Source organism: Lepisma saccharinum, chromosome 16 (genome assembly GCF_977018435.1).
Source record: "Lepisma saccharinum chromosome 16, izLepSacc3.1, whole genome shotgun sequence".
NCBI classification, from domain to species: Eukaryota; Metazoa; Arthropoda; class Insecta; order Zygentoma; family Lepismatidae; genus Lepisma; species Lepisma saccharinum.
Genome location: NC_139244.1, coordinates 12619002 through 12640904, shown reverse-complemented (window position 1 = coordinate 12640904; position 21903 = coordinate 12619002). Strand labels below are relative to the sequence as shown.

At 36.3% G+C, this 21903-nt stretch overlaps 1 long non-coding RNA gene across 1 annotated transcript in view; it reads left to right on the top strand.

Annotated features, from left to right (window-relative positions):
- The window catches only part of LOC145999919 (uncharacterized), an 80554-nt gene extending 67928 nt beyond the window's left edge, over positions 1–12626 (top strand). The window contains exon 4 of the long non-coding RNA XR_014443446.1: positions 12501–12626. This is a non-coding gene — a long non-coding RNA (uncharacterized LOC145999919). The remainder of the gene's footprint in view (positions 1–12500) is intronic.
- The last annotated feature ends 9277 nt before the right edge of the window (positions 12627–21903 follow it).

Here is a 21903-nt window from a genome sequence, read left to right as displayed (position 1 = left end):
TACTGGCTGCTTAAGCATACAAGTGGTCATTACATTACATTTTTTGTTTCAAAAGATTTGGAAATTCCTTTCGCTTTCCAATGATAAAATTAAGGAAGTTGAAAGAAAAGATTAAATTAATCCCATTCAACTTATTATTTACTCTGACTTTTGTAAACCTATTCACGAAATCAGTGTTTCGGCAAAGCTTTTTATTGAATGACAATATGAGAACTTGTCTGTAATATAGATAATATTCACAAGTAAAATATACATGAAGTGAACACCATAATAAACTTATTTATTAGACCTTTCGCATTCTCCCAAGAGTATATATTTATTGAATTTGATTGGGTTGGCACAGCAATTTTTGGGTAGGCAATTTTCCATCCATGCCCACCTTTGTCGCAGTCCCTGTCGGGGAGGCACAATAGTTGTAAGAGAGAGAGAATGCATTGGCGTCTCGTGAAATTGTTTGTGCCCTATTAAACCAATATTGATTTCAGCCTGCAAAAAAAATTGAATCCAAAAATTTTCTTGTTCGCTTTGCTCGCAATATATCATTGTTCTCTGTAATGCATTGTAACTTACCAGACAGAGAAATAAGACTTGTCTTAATTGATTTTGTTTTAAATTCATGAACAATTGTTTCGAGGAAAGGTAGCGTGCAGACAATTTATGTAATTTTTGCTGTTGGTTTATTGTGAGATGGATGAATTGGTTGCCTAATGGATTTAAATAATATAAGTTGTATATCATATGTATTAAATAAACTTTGAATATGCACACAATTTAGTGTCCACATCGCTCCATGTTGCATATATCGTCGGTGAAGGGGCGAAGTGGCGTAACTCGAAAAATTGCGTTTTTGATTTATGACTACCTCCTCTGTTACCTGTCAAAATTTCGTGGCTGAATTCCCACTTGTTCCGGAGATTTAAGCACCCTGCAATTGGCGTATCTTGAAATTTTCTGCATAAAGATATCTGCGAAGTTTCTTCAGTGGCTGCTAAGAAATGAAGGCGCGTACTGGCGTAAGATTATATCGGGAAACAAGATATACGATTTACGAAATATTATATAAATTTATATGAGATTTATGAAACAAAGGTGAATCATACGTTAGTCCATGCACAAAAAAGTTAGTTCCAGGGAGAAATCTGAAAGAAAAATGTGATGGAAAATGTGAAAAGTTTGGTAAAGAATGCTTTAAAATCACAGGTGCGGAAAGACATGAATTTTTTAAGGACTTTTATGCAAGTGATGACCTTCAGCTTCAACGAGAATTCGTCAACACATATGTAAAGGTTTCAGACGGTAAACACAAAACTACGCAAAATGAAGAATCTCGAAGATTAAAAACAAATCATTACTTTTTACCATAGATGGAAAGAGAAGTAGTATCAGTGTGTAAAACCATGTTTCTAAACACATTTTTAATATGAGAGAAAACAATGCGAACTGCTCTAGCCAAAAGAAGATGTCATTGAGAAAGAGAGAAGAGGAGGAAAACTTCAGAGCCTACTGGAAAGGGACAAAATAATAGAGAATATGATGTAAAACTCATAAAGAGATTCCCAAGAGTTGATTGATTGATTGATTCAGTTTATTTTACTTCGCGTTTTGTGCCTCTTGGCTAATTTGCGAAGATGGGGATGAGTGATGAAATTGATGAATGGACATTCACAAACAACCAAGCCCGAGCGGAATTCGCTAACCACTTTTTTTTATTTTTTTTTTTAAAGGAAATCCCCTATGCGGAAGCTTACCCCATCACACTTCATTCACTCATATTATTTCATTCATATTTCAATTTCACTACTTTTCAGGACAGACAATCACAAACATTCATGTTCGAGCCAGGATTCGAACCCGGGACCTCCGGCGTCGTAGCGCGATGTGTTAACCACTCCGCCACGGGGGGCGACCACTCGACCACAGGGTCCGACCCCAAGAGTCGAATCTCACTACTGCAGGAAAGATACAAAAAGACAATGTCTTCATTCGGATCTGCCTAAATGCAAAATGTATAGAATGTTTATTTAGGATCATAAAGAGAACATCACCCCTTTACCAACTTATCAGACATACAGAAAGATATTCAAAAGCATGAACCTTTCTTTTCATTGACCGAAAAAGGATACGTGCGGTCTGTGTAGCAACTTTCTGGAAGGTGATGAGTCGAAGAAGAGCTAACTAGGTGATAAGTATAAAAAACATATCGCCGAGATAGATACTGTAAGAAAGAAGAAAACGGAAGCTAAAGATACATCGGACTTTCAATGCAAGACTGTTGCTGCAGTGTTTCAGTTGCAGCAAGTCATTTATCTTCCGATTTCAAACGAAATAAAGTTATTTTATAAAAGACGATTATGAATATACAATTTTACACTCTATGATCTGAAGACAAGGGAATGCTATTGTTTTGTTTGGTACGAAGGAGTGACCCACGACCCACAGAGGTGCATGCGAAAATCTTCACTTGCCTAAACAATTTTCTTCATCAATTGGATGTAAAACAGGTTGAAGAAATTTACTTGTTCGCTGAAGGTTGTACAGGGAAAAATAAAAATTCAATAGTTGCAGCCATGATGCTCTACACTGTTACTATGGCTCAGCATATCAGTGTCATCAATTTAAATTTCTTTGAATCGTACCACGGACAGAATGAAGGCACTAAAATCAACTGGAAATGTATTCATTCCAGCTCAGCTGCTACCAATTTTTAGACTTGCACGGTCTGATAAACCATACACTGTGCATTCCCTTCGATGCATGAATTTCTTAGATTTCCGAGATGTCGCATCAAATCTGAGGATCCTATCTATAAGGAACGATGATAATGGTGAAGGAATTGACTGAACAGGCATACGATAACTAATGGTAATCAAGGATCAACCAGATAAAATTTATTTCAAGGACAGCCATTTAAATGTGGTTTATCGAAGTATCTCGCTGCAAAGGAAAGTTATATTCACAAAAACTCCAAAGTGTCTTCACTCACATCCACCAAGGATTTCACTACAGATGTATGCAGATTTGATGTCTTTATGTGAAGGAGATACACCTGTAGTGAGAGAACCTGAGTTTGTGTATTTCTACAAAAATCTTCCACACTGAATATCATTAAAAAAATATTAAAAATATTCTATTGTACGAGCCTTCAAAGTCCCATAGTTATTCTTAGTTGCAAGTACAACCAGAATTCATATTTTCTTTGTACTGAAGTGTTACTATATCTTGAATTGCATTAAAGATAAACCATTATTAAGTTTCTGTATTTTATTAACTTCTTTTAACTACTATTTTCAACAGCAATGGATAAATAGACGTGAATGTATGGATCACTTTTAAATAAAGGTATGAAATCATTACAACTATTATTAAATACTTTATATTAAAGTATATAAAATTTGCAATTGATATAATAAATATCAAATGAGCACGACGGTATTATGTTGAACGAAAAACTTTGAATCTCTCTCTTAAAAAATCGTAATAATCAAGATACGTCACTTCATCCCTTCACCGACGATATGTGAAACATATATCGTGCACAAAAGTTATACATGTTAATGTAAAAAATAATTATATTTGGAATGCATTTATCAATGTGAAATTGAAAGTGTTGAAAAATAATTCAATCGTTTGTTCGAACACAAATGCTTTAGCGCCAACTTCTACCCCCTTCTTGCATAATTTACGAGGGTAATAATGTCTTTGTTACTACTACTACTACTACTACTACTACTACTACTAATAATAATAATAATAATAATAATGTTGGTGCCGGGTTCGAATTCCGGCTTGGGCATGGATGTTTATGAGTGTGTGTCCATTCATCAATTTCATCAAATCATCACTCATCCCCATTTTGGCAAATTAGCCAAAAGTAGCACAATAAGCAAACAAAAATATGGCAAAATCAATAATAATAATGTTATAATAATAGCATTATTAACATTATTATTATTAGCATTATTACTATTATTAATATGGCATATTTATCCTGGCACTTGCCACCCCAAACAAAAATTCGTGGTTGCGCCTCTGTTCAATGGGTTTCTTTCTGAGATCGATCCACGTTCAAGTGTTTTAGATGTTTTTGAATTCAGATATTTAATATTCGTAATGATTCCAACGAGTTTATTTTTTCCAAAAACAATTACATTGTCAATAATGAAAAATATTACCACATAGATATTCTGGCGCCTTACCCACGGTTACCCTACCCCAAGCACCGACATTTTGCATAATATGTGATTTTTTGTTAATTTTAGACATCGTGGGGACGGGATCGTCCCGTCTAACTCATACCTCCTTTGAAAACAATGAGATATCAATATTATTTATTCATCGTGCAAGAAATTCCGGATCTCGGTATTTAAAATTTCAAACCGGGTAGTCCCTGTAGTACTTTGTGAGTGACATATAAATTATTTTTTTTTCATATTTTCGCACATAAACGTTGTGTTTTTCTTCGAAGCAAACAGAAGAAATATATTGTCGCAGCACAGTGTGTAAGTTAATGATATGAATACACGTTTATTATTTTCAAGCCCCTCGAGGGATAGGAAAGGGGGACTAGGGAGCCATCCACAGAAGGCGCTTCTTGAATTTCTTCCCCTCAAAGTAGTAGCAATAGGGCGTTTTAAATGATGTTCTACAGACATAACTGAAATCAGTGGCGCAACGACAGGAGGGCAGGGGCATTGCCCCCAACCTTGGACGAAAATCCATTCCGGGGGGAAAGGGGGGTCAAACATTGAAGTAGAAGAAAAGCAAGACTGGCAGACTCTAAGAGTAACAGGACAATAGAATGCTCAATATGGAATAAGTTTTCACGTATTTCTTGCATTTTTTCTTCTAGACGGCCAAGGCACCTGCAGCGGGGGAGAAAAAGTGCAACTACGCCACTTTATTTCAAATTTTATACAAATAAAAATACATTTCGTATTTTTCTTGCTCGCAATACCTAATTTTCTTACAGTCTCATCAAGTTCAGAGCCGTAGGTAGCTAGAGGAGCGGCGGGAGTCAGCCCTAGGAGCCGAACGATCCAAATGAAAGAAAAACAATGTAAAAGAGAATCTATATTATTTTCAGTTTTCACAATTTTGGTTCTAAAAATTTTCTTGCTCACTTCGCTCGCCATAAGAATTATATTCGTTATGCATTCTCTGTCGTTCAAAAATTCTGTTTGTGTGCTTGTTTTTCATTATTAGCTAATGAAAATGAAAGTGTTGAAAAAATATTTCAAATAGTTTGATCCAACACTATTGCTTGGGCGCCGACTTCTAACCCCCCCTTATTGCGTGAATAATAATGTTTGGTACTACTATTATTATTAATAATAAAAATAGTAATACTAATTACAATCGTGTTGTTATTATTATTGATTCGTTCATCCTTGTGGTTGCCCCCCAAACAAAAATTCGTGGTTGCGCCTCTGACTGAAATATTCTTAAATATGCTAGAACTTTTGTTAAAATCAGAAATGCAAAATACGAATCTTTAAATATAACCCATATTATTTTTAATGAGCTTTTATTTATTTCCTTACTCCAAAATTTGTAGGATGTTAGCATTCGCGCTCATATTGGGAAAGGGGGGGGGGACAGTGAAGCACTTGACCTACCTGAGATGTCTGGGAACAATTAATATCATTTGAATAGTGAAATTGTTGAGTGAAAACATGGACAAGGTGTGTCTTGAAAGATATCAGACTTAGTAGTCTCTGATATTTGAGTTTTTGTTTTTAAGTCCACTTTGTGCACAGATAGGCTAATCGGGACTTGACCGACAGTTTTAAGTGGGATCCGAAGTTTTGGTTGCCTCCGCCGACTACCGAACTCGGAACCCCTTCATTACAAGGCCACGCCATTACCACTACGCCATCGGATTGACCCTAGTCTCTGATATACACATCGTGAAAAAAGACAAAAAGACACTGAACTGTTCCTAAAATAAATGTTAAAGTATATGGAAAGGAAGCAAGTCGAATCCAGTTTCTATTTAAATAGAGGACTCAAGTCTGAACTTAGCAACAACACCACGGTATTTTCAATTCAATTTAAATTTTATAGGGGCCTCCCCGATGGCGCAGTGGTAGCGTTGTCGCCTTGTAATCAAGGGGTCCCGGGTTCGATACCCGGTGGAGGCACAAGTGGTTCGGATCCCACTATAAACTGTAGGTCCAGTCCCGATTAGCCTTACTGTGCATAAAGTGGACTTAAAACACCAAATCAATCAATCAATCAATTTAAATTTTATGATTTGTAAAACAACGACAACAATAATGATAATAATAATAAAATGTCACGGTAATTTTTTATGATATGAAATATTACCCTGCCCCCAAGTGCTCGAAGTGAAAATCCTTGCCCAGTTTGGGAAAGAGATATGGGGATGCTTGTAGTTGTATGGATCAATTTTGAGAAAATGCGGTAGGTGAAGGAATGCCTATGCAAATTATCCTTGTCGTGGATGCTTTGTTAGAATTTTCTTAACTGGGGGATATCATTACTGTGGCATATGAAGAAAATATCGAAGGACGTATGCGACTAAATTGCAATTTCCTCTACAGTTGTCATAAAACGAGAGCTCTCCTCCCTAACATCTTACATTTAGCCAACAGTACTCGTGGCGACGCTTCAGATGATTCTTTTTTCAGGTGACTGTTGCTAGTTACGGGGATCAACGTTTTGCGATTATAAACTTCCCTCTGCTACAGTTTTTCCATTTTCTGCGCCGCGTTTTTGTGAGGGACGGTCGGTTGACTAGTTAGCGACTGTACGAGACACTAAGCAAATTCAGGGCCTCCCTGGTGGTAACGTTGTCGCCTCGTAATCAAGTCCCGGGTTCGATATCCGGTGAAGGCACATGGCACAGCGGTTCGGATCCCACATTAAACTGTAGCTTCAGTCTCGATTAGCCTTTCTGTTCATAAAGTGGACTTAAAACAAATCAATCAATCAAACTAAGCAAATTCATCTACCAGTGACTTTCGGTATAGTGTAATGTGCAATGATAAATAGGAGAACGATAAAACTGCCGGAGAATGGGCAAGAGTGTACGAATGATCTCAACAGCTTGGCGAAGAACACTAGTTGCTCACGAATGAATCGCGTGGACACGTTTGTCCGACTGGGACAAGCAAGGTGTTCTTTATGTGAATTTTTGGGGAAAGGGTCAGGATTTATGTCCAGTTTTCCTGCACATTGATGAAGGGTGCCGTATAATAACATTTGTATAAATAAGACGTTGATGTTGTCTGCAAATGTTATCCTTCACCATAATTTCCCCACATGGTCAATTTGACAGCAATAACTCTCCGAAAGGGTTTTGCTTCATGTTCTTACACTCCGGGCTTAGCTCTTAGTGAATATCAGATTTATTTGAACCACTTAAAGATAATATGAGAGAGAAGAAATTTTAGACAGATGAAGCACTGACAAAAAAAAAAATCAAGATATCCTGCGGTGGCTATGACAGCAGTCTATTTTCTTCAACGCCAAAAAACTCACGGAACTGACACATTGATAGCAGTTATGCCTGTATGCTCAGGGAGATTCCTTTAAAAACTCACGTAGTTTTGTCCTTGTAGGACATGTAGTCTTGGTCGGTCAACCCTGAATGACCCTTGCAAATGTGCTGTTTGAGAAAAGATCAAACTAATTCCATCTGTATTTTTACATCGCTTTTCTGCCAATTTAGCTAATCGCGACGACAAGGATAAAATTGTGAAATAGATGGAAACACATTATGCCTTGACGAAGATTCGAATCCAGTAATTCTGGCGCTACACTTACTTCTCTGCCACAGAAGACGACCAACTATTTACATTTTTCAAATTATTTAGAGAATATTTTCGTTCACTGTAAATTAATGGAAAGACCAAAAATCATCAAATGAAATAGGTCTACAAGTTAGATAAAACTAAATTAATGCTTACTGGAAGAAAGCAATGTTTCCTTTCTTTTCCTAATACCTCAGACCTCCCCGATGGCGCAGTGGTAGCGTCGTCACCTTGTATTCAAGGGGTGCTGGGTTCGATACCCGGTGGAGGCACATAGTAGTTCGGATCCTACTTTAAACTGTAGGTCCAATCCCGATTAGCCTTACTGTGCATAAAGTGGACTTAAAAAACTGTTTCTTTGACTTTATGGGTGTGAGTGATCGGAGTTTATGGGTCCGGGACGGGATCGATACGATTTATTAAACTATCCCGATCTTCAGGACAGAAAATTTCACGTATTTCCCGACTAGTTCAGAAAATTTTATGGATGGGTAATGTTCAGCATTTCCAAACACTCCTGAAATTATCGAGTTCCACGCACATTTTGTCCCCAAAGAAATTATTTTCGGTATTTCGATGCCATTTCTAGAAGATTTCCCTTCCGATAATTAAGTATATCCAGAATTCTTATTTCGCGATCATTTTAAATTCCTGACCTATCGGAAATCCGAAAAGTAAGGAAATCATTTACCGAAGTTTCCCGGGACAGGAATTCTGGATCCCGGAAACTGAAGTCTGCTTTCCGTTGCGACTGGTAGTATGTCAGAGGTCCCAGGTTCGAATCCTCGTCATTGTGTTTGTTCAATCAGCATGTTCCTGACGTGAAATAACCAGAATACGTAAACTTTAATAAACAAATGTCGTATCCGATGCAGAGGCGGGCTGAGTAACATCTGTGCATAAAATTGGACTTGAATCTAGGGATGTACAATATCGGAATTTTGATATCGAGATATATCGTCAAGAAAATATCTTCGCAGACGATACGCTATTATTTCCGTATCGTGATATGGGTGATATATCGTCTCCCTCTCTACAATATATATTGCAAAAATATCATGACGATATATCGCCTGGACGTGGACGATATATCGCCGATCAGTACTTGAATCAGTTGAAATGTCGGTTCTGCCAACCGAAGGCTTCGTGTTTTGATGACGTTACTTTGGTCTCAATATGTGTTCCTTGCACCCCTAGCACGCGTGGTTTTACCACAGAGAGCAATGTAATAAAAACGGACCATTTTGAACGTTCGTACCGCCGAAAGGACCCACCGAAGAGAAAAATGACGCATTAAAATAAAAAAAAATCATTATGACCTGTCTGCTTTACCCACTGGATCATTCACTATGCCTGCACTTCCTTCTTCTTCCTCCATGATATGTGGCGCCGTTCTTTCCCTTCAACATGTTTACAGTTAATCGGATATCATGAGTAAGCAGTTGCAGTGGAAGGAATCTTCCAAAGCGAAAAAAAACAAAAAACATATTTGTTTCCCCGCCATAATGAATTCACAGTTGCCTTCTCATTAGATATAACACTGACATAGTGTTGATTGATTGGTTGATTGAGTTGGTGTTTTAAGTCCACTTTATGCATAGTAAAGCAAATTTGGACTGGACCTACAGTTTAAAGTAGGATCCGAACCACTATGTGCCTCCACCGGGTATCGAACCCAGCACCCCTTGAATACAAGGCGACGACGCTACCACTGCGCCATTGGGGAGGCCTGAGGCATAAGAAAAAGAAACGAAACATTGCTTTCTTCCAGTAAGCATTAATTTAGTTTTATCTAACTTGTAGCTTCCTAGACTGAAATATTGATTTTACCCATGTGTTATGCCGCCCCTCCTTCCTTCGAAAATTTTTAAGCCCCCCTGTACTTTTTGAGGACATCATACACTTCCTCAACATAAGATAACAACATTGTGAGGACGCTAATCACTTGTGCACCAGAAGTAATAAGCCTTGTGAGAACATCATACACTTCTTCAACAGAATATAATAACCTTGTGGGGACACTACTCACTTTGCATCAGAAGTAATAGACCTTGTGAGGACATCATACACATTTTCAACAGAAGATAGTAACCTTGTGGGGACACTACTCACTTTGCATCAGAAGTAATAAACCTTGTGGGAACATCATACACTTCTTCATCAGAAGAGAGTAACCTTGTGGGGACACTACTCACTTTGCATCAGAAGTAATAGACCTTGTGAGGACATCATACACTTCTTCAACAGAAGATAGTAACCCTGTGGGGACACTACTCACTTTGCATCAGAAGTAATAAACCTTGTGGGAACATCATACACTTCTTCATCAGAAGATAGTAACCTTGTGGGGACACTACTCACTTTGCATCAGAAGTAATAGACCTTGTGAGGACATCATACACTTCTTCAACAGAAGATAGTAACCTTGTGGGGACACTACCCACTTTGCATCAGAAGTAATAAACCTTGTGAGAACATCAAACACTTCTTCAACAGAAGATATCATCCTTGTGGGGACACTACTTGCTTTCGATCGGCAGTAATATACCTTGTGAGCACATAATACACTTCAACAACAAAAAGGTAAGCTTGTGGAGCGAAAAGTTTCTTAAACGTATATCGAATTTCTATCGCGAATTGAAGCCATGACTTCCTTATTTCAAAGCATCCGAGCACATAAAGTAAATTGATTGAATTTGTGAGATGTAAATAATGCATAAGAGAATAATATATTATCATAAATTAGAAATGTACATAAATAAATAATAATAATAACAGTTACTGTTAGTATTTTCATGGCGTGTAAAGTTACATTTTAGCTTCCTTGAAAAATATATTGACTTTGCCCATGATACACCCCTCCCGCTTCCGCTTGGAAAATGTCTACCTTTGAGCACACTATATATTTCTTCAATGAAAGATAACAACGTTGTAGGGACACTACTCGATTTTCCATCAGAAGTTATATACCTTCTAAAAGCACTTTTTAAATTATTAACTAATTTAATTTAGTAACACTGTTGAGCCTTGTTTCATGCCTTGGTCAGCATTGTAATGTTTAATTGAATTTAGATACAAATTAACATTTAACTTTAAAAAAGTTAAAGTTCTCCCCTGTGCTTAGCACCACGCCATGAAGGCGTATAGGGGGTGTGGGGGTAACGCTCCACACTCTCTTGATCCGGTCGTGAGTGGGGGTGATGTGATCAGCATCACGCCCCTGACCGCCTTTACCTCCCAGGGTTTCCCCCAGGTACCCATGTTATTCGACGCTGGGTGGGCGCCGGGGCCGCTTCCAACGTTAGAAAAGTTCCCGGATTTGAACCGGCCGGGGATCGAACCCGGGACCTTGAGCATGGTAGTCAGACGCGTTACCGACTGAGCCACCACGGCCACTACATTTAACTTAAAGCAAAGCATGATTCGAAATGTATATAAATTAAACACAAATAGTTTGTGAGAACAATGAAAGATACTTTGCATATATCACATTTTGCATCGTATCTTTCTGGCTTTTTGGGTTAATCGTGACGATTAGATAAAATTGATGAAGGGACACTGGAAAAAAATAATCGAACTCAGAACTTTATTGAATCAATTTCAAGTCCTATATCCCTCTGCAAGATTTCCACATCATATCACATGGTGGTGGTATTATTATTATTATTATTATTATTATTATTATTATTATTATCATCATCATTATTATTATTTGTAATACGCGTGCTATGTAGCTTTTTACTTTTTGTCTTGATGTTAAAACACAGAAGTTTGCATTTCTACCCAAAATAGCACAACACTCGTTAGTATAATTATTTTGCTAACTTTATTTGTCAGTCATTTAATTACATCCACCGTGAGATGTCTCCTATTTCATGTAACATCTGTTTCTCTTTTCCAGTGATTTATTCTCTGCAGGACAAGTATTTACGATTTTGTTTATGAAAAATATCATAAACGACAAAAACTGCAAAAATCGACAGAGACTAAAAGTATTTCCTCTCTTTTATTGTCAAGTACCAACAGGGTAGCATTTTCAAACTTATTTACACATCGGTCCCCACAGCGTCTGTACAGAATCAATCGTGTGTATGGAGTGTATGTGCAAATTTTCATGAATCAAATGGACCTTGTGGGGACCCGAGGCCACCTGATTTCACAGGCCTTGTGGGTACTGGTGTCCCCACAAGGATAGGAAACGTTTTTCTTGTATAATTTGCTCACAATAAAGGTTACTTTAAATTTTCGGGAGTTTATAGTTTTACTGTGTTATTTGTCACATAATTTCAACAAACACATCAGACTACGACTGTGATTTCCCCCGGTCCCCACAGTGTATGTGCACTAACAGAGTCCCCACAAGGTAGCATATGCACGTATGTGTGTGTGTGTGTGTGTGTGTGTGTGTGTGTGTGTGTGTGTGTGTGTGTGTGTGTGTGTGTGTGTGTGTGTGTGTGTGTGTGTGTAAAATCAGCTTAAAAGAACAAAGAATATGTCACATTTTATAATGCATTGAAAACTGTCACATGTAATCAAAAAAATTAGGAATTCTTGCAATGTTGAAGTAATGAAGTATTGATAATGTCACACCTCTGGAGTACACTGTAAATTCAGCCGTACCCAGAAATGTATTTTTGTGTGTGTTTTTGTTAAAGAAAATAGTTTTGGAGTAATGGAACGAATTGATGCCACGAATCGTATTTTTTCCACCATTTTTTATTTCAGAGAAATGAAGCTGGAAGCCCACATAGACACAACAGGAAGTGATGGAAGAGCCTGACTAAGGACCCCTTACAAGACTGAATGAATACATGATCTGTAAAAACATGAGAAATATAAATAATGAGTTGAAACTACACATGTGGTATTTTTCTTTTATGCCTACTTACAAGCTACAGGTGAAATTTATTAACTGCAATTTTATTACAAAATGAACGAATGCCACATCTATAACACTACATCCACTTTCACTTTGATCAAATTACAATAATCTGTTTACAACCGCAGGCTGCAAATGTAGTAAAGTCTTGTCCAATATAATTTTGGGGGAAGCGCATTGCTGGATTTGGGTGTAAACTCAAAATGAATATATTTAACTAGAAATTCACTTTCCCTTTGATGAGAGATTTATTCATACTTCTCCGACTAATTAGTCCATATCTTTTGTTTCTTTTTTTAAAAAAAATAGTTCAAGTATTTTCCATGTGTTTACCTATTTTATTTTCTGCAGCAAATTTATGTATTTTTCTTGGAGACTATTAATTAGTTTGATGTGTGCATTACAAAATAGTTCGTATATGCTTCATGTACATTTAATGGCATTGAATTTAGTTTTAGACAATTTTTTTTTTGTCTTTTTTGCATTTTTCTTCATGATACTCATTTTATCAATTAGTAGTTAGTGTCAATTTTACATATCATTCGTCCTTAGATTTGGAAATATTGGTTAAAAATGTGACTACTTGGTTCTGTGGTGGGAAAATTTACCCTACTGCATGTAGTGGGTCTGAATTAGATGAAGGGCTAGTAGGAAAAAATGGTGTAGTAGAAAAAATTATATCAATAGTTACACACACTCTCAGAAACCACATTTTCTAATAAGTATGTGTAACTATTGGTTTAATTTTCTCTGATACACTATTTTTTCCTACTACTTCTTTATCTTATTCGGACCCACCACCTGCTGTTGTTAGTTGCCCAGCAACATTGTGGTCAACTTGCTGCAAGTTTCAACACCTGCCTTGCAAGTTTCAGGTTAACTTCCAGCAAGCCTCAGATCTTTAACACCTACTTTGCAAGTTTCAGGTTAACTTGTAGCAAGCCTTTGAGACTTTAACACCTGCCTTACAAGTTTCATGTTAACTTGCAGCAAGCCTTGAGACTTATCGTGCAAGTTAGCTGCAGGTTACAGTTAGAACTTACTGCAATTTCAAATGTTGGTAATTAGTACCTTTGCTTTCAATTTGCTGCAAATTTACAGACTTGCTCTGAAATTTTCCTGCAAGTTCCCGTTACTTGCATTGCAAACTTAATGTGGATTTGAGGTAAGTCTACCTTGCTATCTGGGCAATGTTCAAGCCTCTAGATATTTTTCATTAATAATGTCTAATCACAATAATAAGTTAGAAGAAATAACTCGCATTTTCACAACTACCAATATTCTCGTTTTTCTTCATCACTTCGAAAATTATTTCTCGAAGATATCTGCTATACTACAAGAAAGCAATCCAAAATTAAAGTAAAAGTTCAACCACATGTATACCCAACTTCATTTACAATATTGGAGAGACAGAATACTTAAAAATTGTTGTTTCAATCGAAAGTAAGGTTGTGGTGTATTGGTTAGAGTTCTTGGGAGAATTGATTGTGGTCCCAGGTTCGATCCTCCTTAGGAGGTGTTCTTTTTTTAATTCTCCTTTTATTACAAACAAGAGCATGGTAACATTAATTGTAATAGCAGTGTATAGTAGCTACATTGTTCTGCAAATGGAATTTATAAAAAAAATAAACAAATAAATGAATTGACATACGTTCAAAGGGATATTTTCATGTATAAGATCGTGAATTATAATACTTTAACGATAATTGTGTACTGCTTCAAAGACACTCACAAATATTAATGAAATAACTATTTATATTTGTGACAATTCAGGACATACTAATTTTACCCCTTTTCCCCACTCGAGTTCAATGCAAGGATACCTCCGCAAATATCGAATGAAAAGTTTTCATCATGTGCAATTCTCCATTAAATGTTTTCGCCGAGTCGTACTACCTTCGTTTTCTTTGTCACAAACAAGTATTGTTTGCACATTACATGTAGGAGGAGAGTTGCATCTACATTTCACATTGGTCAGCTCCTTCTACTTACTTTCAGGAGCGAAAGCTTGTAGTGTAGTGTTCAACGTTCAAGAGTGTCAATCTGATGGTCGTGGGTTCAAACCCTTCCGGTGGCAGAAAATTTTCGTAAGTTTTAGACCTATCCCATTGTGTTCATTGCCCACGCCGTGTGAAACGGAATGATTCAGTTTGGAATTAACTATGGGGTGACGGGAAATATTAAATTACAAAATCTCCATTTCAACGAACCGAGAAGTGGACAAAAATTGGATAATTCTTATAAATATTAAAATTACATTCATGTTTTTAGTGGTATAATTGCAGGTAAAATCAAAGATCTTACATGGAAGATTTTACCTTGCTCTGAACTAAGCCAAAAGGCATTTCGCACCGATTTAATACATTCTCCAATACATTTCAAAATGTTATTGAATGTTTCATGTCGATAATTTGACCAATGCATCAATTCTTGACTCTGAGACGATATTTTCTGCAACTACCTCTTCTCTTCAGTCCCTTCTGTTCTTCTCTTCTCCTTCTCCTTCTTCTCTCCCCTCCTTCTGCTCTGCTTTTATCTCATATCATCGCCTTCCCTACTTTTCTCGCATCTTATCTCCACCCCACTCATCTCCACTCCTCGTATCTCCTTTCCTGTCTTAGATTTCCGACTCCACGCACTTTTCTCCTCCTCTTTTCGTTCTTCTCTTTTTCTCTCCTTTACTCTACTCTCCACTCTTCTCTCATCTCGTTTTCCTTCTCTTTTCTCTTCTTTGCTCCATTTTCCTAATCTCTCCTAGAATATTTTTCCATTCTCCTCACTACATCTCTTCTCCTCGTCTATCGTCTCCTCTACTTTTCCTCTTCTCCTCTCGCTTTCTCTTTCTCCTGTCCTTTGTCACCTCTCGTTTTCTCTCACCTCTTCTCCTTTCTGTAGACTCATCAGCGATGAAATGCTAGAAAACCTATTATTTTTCTTTGAGAAAGAATTTTGTCACTTGCGATATAATATTGATATTTTTAATACTTTTTATACACTAATACTTGTTTTTATTTCTTTCGCGTATTTTATAAATATTTATTGTGCATGTGGCAACCCTGAAATTGAGCCTAACTCTACACGCAACCCACCAACACCTTGTGTAAATTGGGTTGCCTAGTTTAAAATGTCGTTGTCCTAAAACTTTTGAGAGACACTGTACAGGGGAGCACAAATATTATAGTAACAGACACTTCCAAAGATGCTCTACAATCTAAGGCTAATAACATATTAAACAAATTAGATGACTGGTTTTTAAATAATAATCTACTCCTCAACAGCAAAAAAACAAATTACATTACATTTTCTACAATCCAAACCAGAAACCAAATAAGCCTCAATCTAATATCTGGGAATACACAACTAGAGCCTAGAAAAAAATCAAAATTTCTGGGTATCATTCTGGATGAACACCTTAGCTATACAGAACACATAAACACGCTAGAATCAAAATTAAGTAGTGTGTGCTATGCCCTTCGAGAAATGGTAGACATCTCAAGCACCCAAACTGTAAAGAGCCTTTATATGGCAAACTTTGATGCTTTACTAAGATACGGGATTATGGTTTGGGGTAACACTCCAATGTCCTTTTTATGCTTCAAAAAAGAGCTATAAGAATCATAGCTGGAGTAAAGAAAACTTATTCATGTAGAACTCTTTTCCGTAAACTTAATGTGTTACCTCTCCCCTGCATATACATTTATGAATGCTTAATTCATGTTAAGCAAAATATTTCCAACTTTGCCACAAATGAGGAAATACATGGCCTAAACACAAGAAATAAAGACAAACTTCACATAAGACACTGCCGCCTTAACTTATGTAAGAAAGGTCCCTTCTCTACAATAAACTACCACAAGATGTGAGGAAAGAACCAAAATTGATGATATTCAAGCACAAGATAAAATCAATGCTTCTGAAGCATGTTTTTTATTCTATAGCTGAATACATGGAAGCGACTTTTACATAAGACAAATGTACATAATGTAGCAGTGGTGGAGCGTGACCTTTCCAACAGTGTAAGCCTATCATGATGAAGGTTATTTCACGTTGTACTTATTTTTGGGCTGACATGGTTAGTGATTTATCCACACACATCGACCCCCCCCCCTTCCATTTTTTCAGAACACTTCCCTGGAATTTTTCACCAAATTAAAAATTCTGGATAAATCTCTGGGATTGGTGTTTTCTTTGCTAGGCAGTGTATCTCCTACATTTCAACTGATAATTAAGTCAGTTTTATTCCTATCACAATGAGTAACGTAACGATAAAAATATAATAATAATAATAAATGAATAATAATAATAATAAAAAACGAAAACAGAAGGAAACAGAAAAGTGCAGAATACTTTTTACAACCGCATAACCAAGTATCAGCTTCGTACCCTGAATCACAAAATCGGCGCACTTTATTTTTCGTTTCTGTTACTATGCCTGCTAGAGAAGGAAGGGGTGAGCCTACCTACATCCACAAGTTTCTTCTTGGCAGCAAAATCCTTGCTGGATAACGGCGTCTGCACCAAGTTCTCCACCCCACCGCACAATCACACTCGTTTTATTCCATAATGCACTTCACTATCAAACAACAGCAGAGGGCCGCAGTCCACTTTGAATAGATGGAATTCGCAAAAGCAATACCTCGACAACAAGAACGGGGAAACAAAAAGAAACCAGATCCAAAATTGGTCACTGCTCAAAGTAGTGATCTTTCGGACTGTGAGGGGAATATCCCTTTTGGATATAAAAAAAATCCTTCTCTTGCCTTAAAATTCCCTATATGTAGTAAAAAAAAAATACAATATTAATTATAAAAGAAATGCTCACTAATTGTAGGGACACATCCAGAAATTTCTATCAAAGGACATGTAAGTGCTTTCTTAGGATACTGTAAAAGCAAATCTAGCACCTAAAAGATCATAAACAGGCTTTTCGAACGCTGTTTGAAGTGTGTTTGAATCACGGACTACGTACTTAATAATATTTTGTTCACATTTGACATGAGATTTGTAAAATTGGTTCAATCTTCAGCTTTCATTAATATTTATTTATTTATTTATTTTTGCACTTTTTAGCTCAATTATTACCAGCTGAGTTCATACATAAACGGAAAACAGAGATCTTAATATTTCTGATGTTTATGCTCTCCTATAAGCATAGGCGTAGCTACGGGGTGTGCCTAGGCACACCCTAATGGGCTGCTTTATCAAAGAGAATTAAAGACAGATATTTCAATGAGAGAGAAAATAAGCGGCAGTTTGTAAGAAGTTGAAAATATCATTACTTGGTACAAACATGTGCATTATCGCTGATGAAACGGGTGTCTATAGATTTTCGATTTTTTTATGTCATTGGAGAAAGAAGATATTTACTGCATTCTACTCTGTACTGCAGCACTTTTCTTCTATACCTGTCACAAGGTGCACGTCTGAGAGAGCTTTCTCCAAACTTACCCAAGTTAAAACTAAATTAAGAGCAACTCAGAAGCAGGATAGATTGGAAGCCCTCCTCTTGCTATTTGTGGAACAGGAAAGAGCTTATTCTATTGATGTAAATGAAGTTATTGATGAGTTTAAGAACATTGTACCTTTTGACAGACGTCTCTTGTTATAGATGACTTGTATGTTGATGTATTTGTTTGTAACATTTATGAACATTTTGTGTGTGTGTAATTTCTATGCAATTTGATTTTTTTCTACTACATATATTCAGAAATTTTTAGTGAATTTATATTCCTTTACGAACATAAGTGCAGTTAAAGAGCCACGTGATTGTGTTGCAAAATATGCTATTAAAAAGGTGCAAGACCATTTTTTTTTTCTTTGTGCACACCCAAATATAAAGTTCTAGCTACACCTATGCCTATAAGCTAAAAACAGAAAAAAGAATTTAGCACATCAATGTGTATCTAGTTTTCCCGTACCCCCTCATTTTTAGGTTTCTCCTTTTTCCCCTTCCTGTTAGATTTTTGTTTCAGAATTCCCTGTTCCTGGAAAAAAACCTCCTTGAAGCACCGCCGGCTCAAATTTCCTTTGCAGTCAACCATTCATACCCAACAACGATGGAGCCCCTCCTTTTGCAGGACCTGTGTCTCGCTGGCGCGTATTCAGTGAAGCCAACCCAAGCATAATGGTGCTAAATTTCGCATAAGTTTAAAAAGTCGTTTGTAAGTTGGGGATATAAATAAAACAAGAGGGCCACTTTTCGTTGGGGTTGAATTTTCTCAAACTTTTCACGTATAACGTCGAACCCATGCCATTGGTTGAACCATTTGAATTTATATTTATATTTTTGTTATAAATTAATATTAATAATATGAAAATCACAGAACAATTTAGTAGTATGTAGTATAATTTCGGAGTTTAAACGACACCATGGATGTCCAGAAGGGGCAAGGCAAGGAGACACTTCCTGAAAAATGAATGTCAACCATTTTCACACATACAATTTCATTTCAGTCACATCAAATTGTTAATTATTGTAAGGGCGTTGCAGAAAAATGTTAACTTCAAATTGAATTAGTATATTTTGAGAAGGGAAATATACCTAGTTTACCCCAATCCCTGAAAAAAAAATACTTTGCTTAATCCTCCCTGGTGGAAAGAAATACTGCGGACGTCCATGAACAACACTTTTTCTAAACATGGGGTTTGCAACGCTGCTGTAAGCCTGTGGCCGTAGGTTTACAAACCTAGGGTTTGGCCCGCTCTTCTCCCTATATTCCTTGCTCTTCTCCATTCAGATACGGTAGGCACTGCTCCTTCGCGGTCAGAAATTTGTAAGGCAACATTCAGACGGCTTACAACTTTCCGCAAGCAAAAGGCGGGAGTTCTCATGTCTCCCCTGGTGCTGAAGTGTTGCAATCTAACAAAAAGGATCTCGAAGACTGGTATCGGGCCGAGTTGAACTTTGAAGTTTTTACTAATTTTGCCATATAATTACATACATTTTACTAGAACTAATAAAGTGTAAGCCCGGCTTACACGGCTTACATGGACGCTCCATGCCTGTAATGTAGTATAATCACATATTATTCTTGTAAAATTAAATGTCAAATGAAAGTGGATAATTAGTATCACCTAGAAGTAGGCTGTAATGTTCTATATCTTCTCATGTTATATTTTTTTTGTGATTTTGATATATTACCAGAGTAAGACCCAATTTTTTACAATTTTTGGCTATATATTTTGCATTTGTAAAACCTATTAATGTAGTATTGTATTGTAATGTAAGTATTGACATGTCCTATATTGCCATGTACTGTAATTTGTACACACCAGTAGTCCTTGGACGCAAATAAACTAAACTAAACTAAACTAAACTTTACCTTTTTTTTTTACCTTTTTTTACCATCGCAATGTAGGCTTCTTTTCTGTAATTTAATGTAAATTGTAAATTACCAGAGAGAGAAGTAAGATTTCTCGTAATTGATTTTGTCTTAAATGCATGAACTATTGTTTTGTTGAGGAAAAGGAGTGTGCATATTTGAGAGACAATTTGTACAATTTTTGCTGTTGGTTTTTTATGAGGTGGATAAATTTATTATATATGTTATATATATGTGTGTGTAAAACATATGTTGTAAATTGAAAGTTGTACATGTTATACATATGCAAAAAAGAAATTATGTATATTAGAATTAACCCTTAAACAGAAACATAGGTCTTTACTTCATAATTAGAAACATATGGTCTGAGACACCTTATTTTTTAATATTTGCTATTACATTGTTTAAAGTTTTTTTTTAGACAATAAAAGGGAAAAATTATGATTAATAACTCAAATTTATTGAAAACTAAAATTACATGGGAACAAAACTAAGAAAATGTATTATGTAAATCACTTCCAACTTTTACTCATTTGATATTGCACATGTGATACTTACTTCATAATTAGAAACATCTGGTCTGAGAGACCTTATTTTTTAATATTTGTTATTACATTTTTTTAAAGTTTTTTAGACAATGAAAGAGCAAAATCATGATTAGTAACTCAAACTTATTGAAAACTAAATTTACATGGAAACAAAACTAAGAAAATGTATTATGTAAATCACTTCCAACCTTGGCATTGAATACGTAATGCGAAACACCCGGTCTGCACGTTTTCAAACAACAATAAGTCTCTCGTAATAAACTGTCACAAACTGAGCAGTAACATGTGGAGAGTGTAGGCAAGTGGTTGATAATAAGGTACTGTGGAGGGAGGAGAGACAGCTCAATCAGTGTTGCCACACTGTAGAACTGCAAAACACTAAAGGTCTCACAGACCGATGTTTCTGTTTAAGAGTTATTTCGGAATGCACTTATCATGCATTTTATCTTTCAAAAATAGTTTGGGTGCTTGTTTTCCAATATTAATGTGAAAATAGAACGTTTTGAAAAAATATGGATAATAATAATAATATTGTCATCATTATTATTGTTGGTACGTTTATCCTGAAACTTACCTCCCCCCTAGACAAAAAATCGTGGTTGCAACTCTGATGGTGTCCCCCCTGCCAATAGTGTACACACTTTAAAAAGAATGTCAAAATTAAGTGTCCATTGCATTTTGAAGCACTGGCATTGGAAGAGTTACATTCCAAGAAGAGTCCATGCTCACATTGCAGATGATCCAGACAGGAAAGTGCAGTTTTGTGACAAAATGTACCTAACAGATGGATTGTCGAAAGGGTACAGAAGAAAACACTTGGCATTCACTAGATTTATTGTTTATGGATACAAAAAATATAATGTTTATGGTACAAAACCGGTAAAGTATTTGGGGCCCCTTAGTGAAAAAAAAAAAATTATCGAGATGATGGATGCACAATAGTTAGCTTACCCCCCCCCCCCCACCCTTCCCCTGTTGTAAAACAAATTATTTTTTACTGCAAATACCCTGCCTTCCCATTTTTTGTCATCAATGTAGGCTGTATGTCAGTGTGGTAGTTTCTCGAAAATAAATCAGGGTGGTCTGGATTCTGATAAATTACTGGAAGAAGAAATTAGAAATATTTTTTTTTACTTCAACTCACTGGCACAACCAGAATTCTTTTTTGGAGGAGAGTGGAGGCTTCACGCAGCCAGATATTTTGTTCATGATCCTTTGTATTATTTGCTTGAAACATTTTTGTTTAAAATTATGTTGCACGTGAAACACAGATATTTATAAAAATTAAGTTATACAACATGTTAGCAGAAGCTGCTCACAGTGTCTCTCTTAAAAAATTTAAAAGTGTATTTCAACTTTGGTTAAAAGAAAAGGTCTTC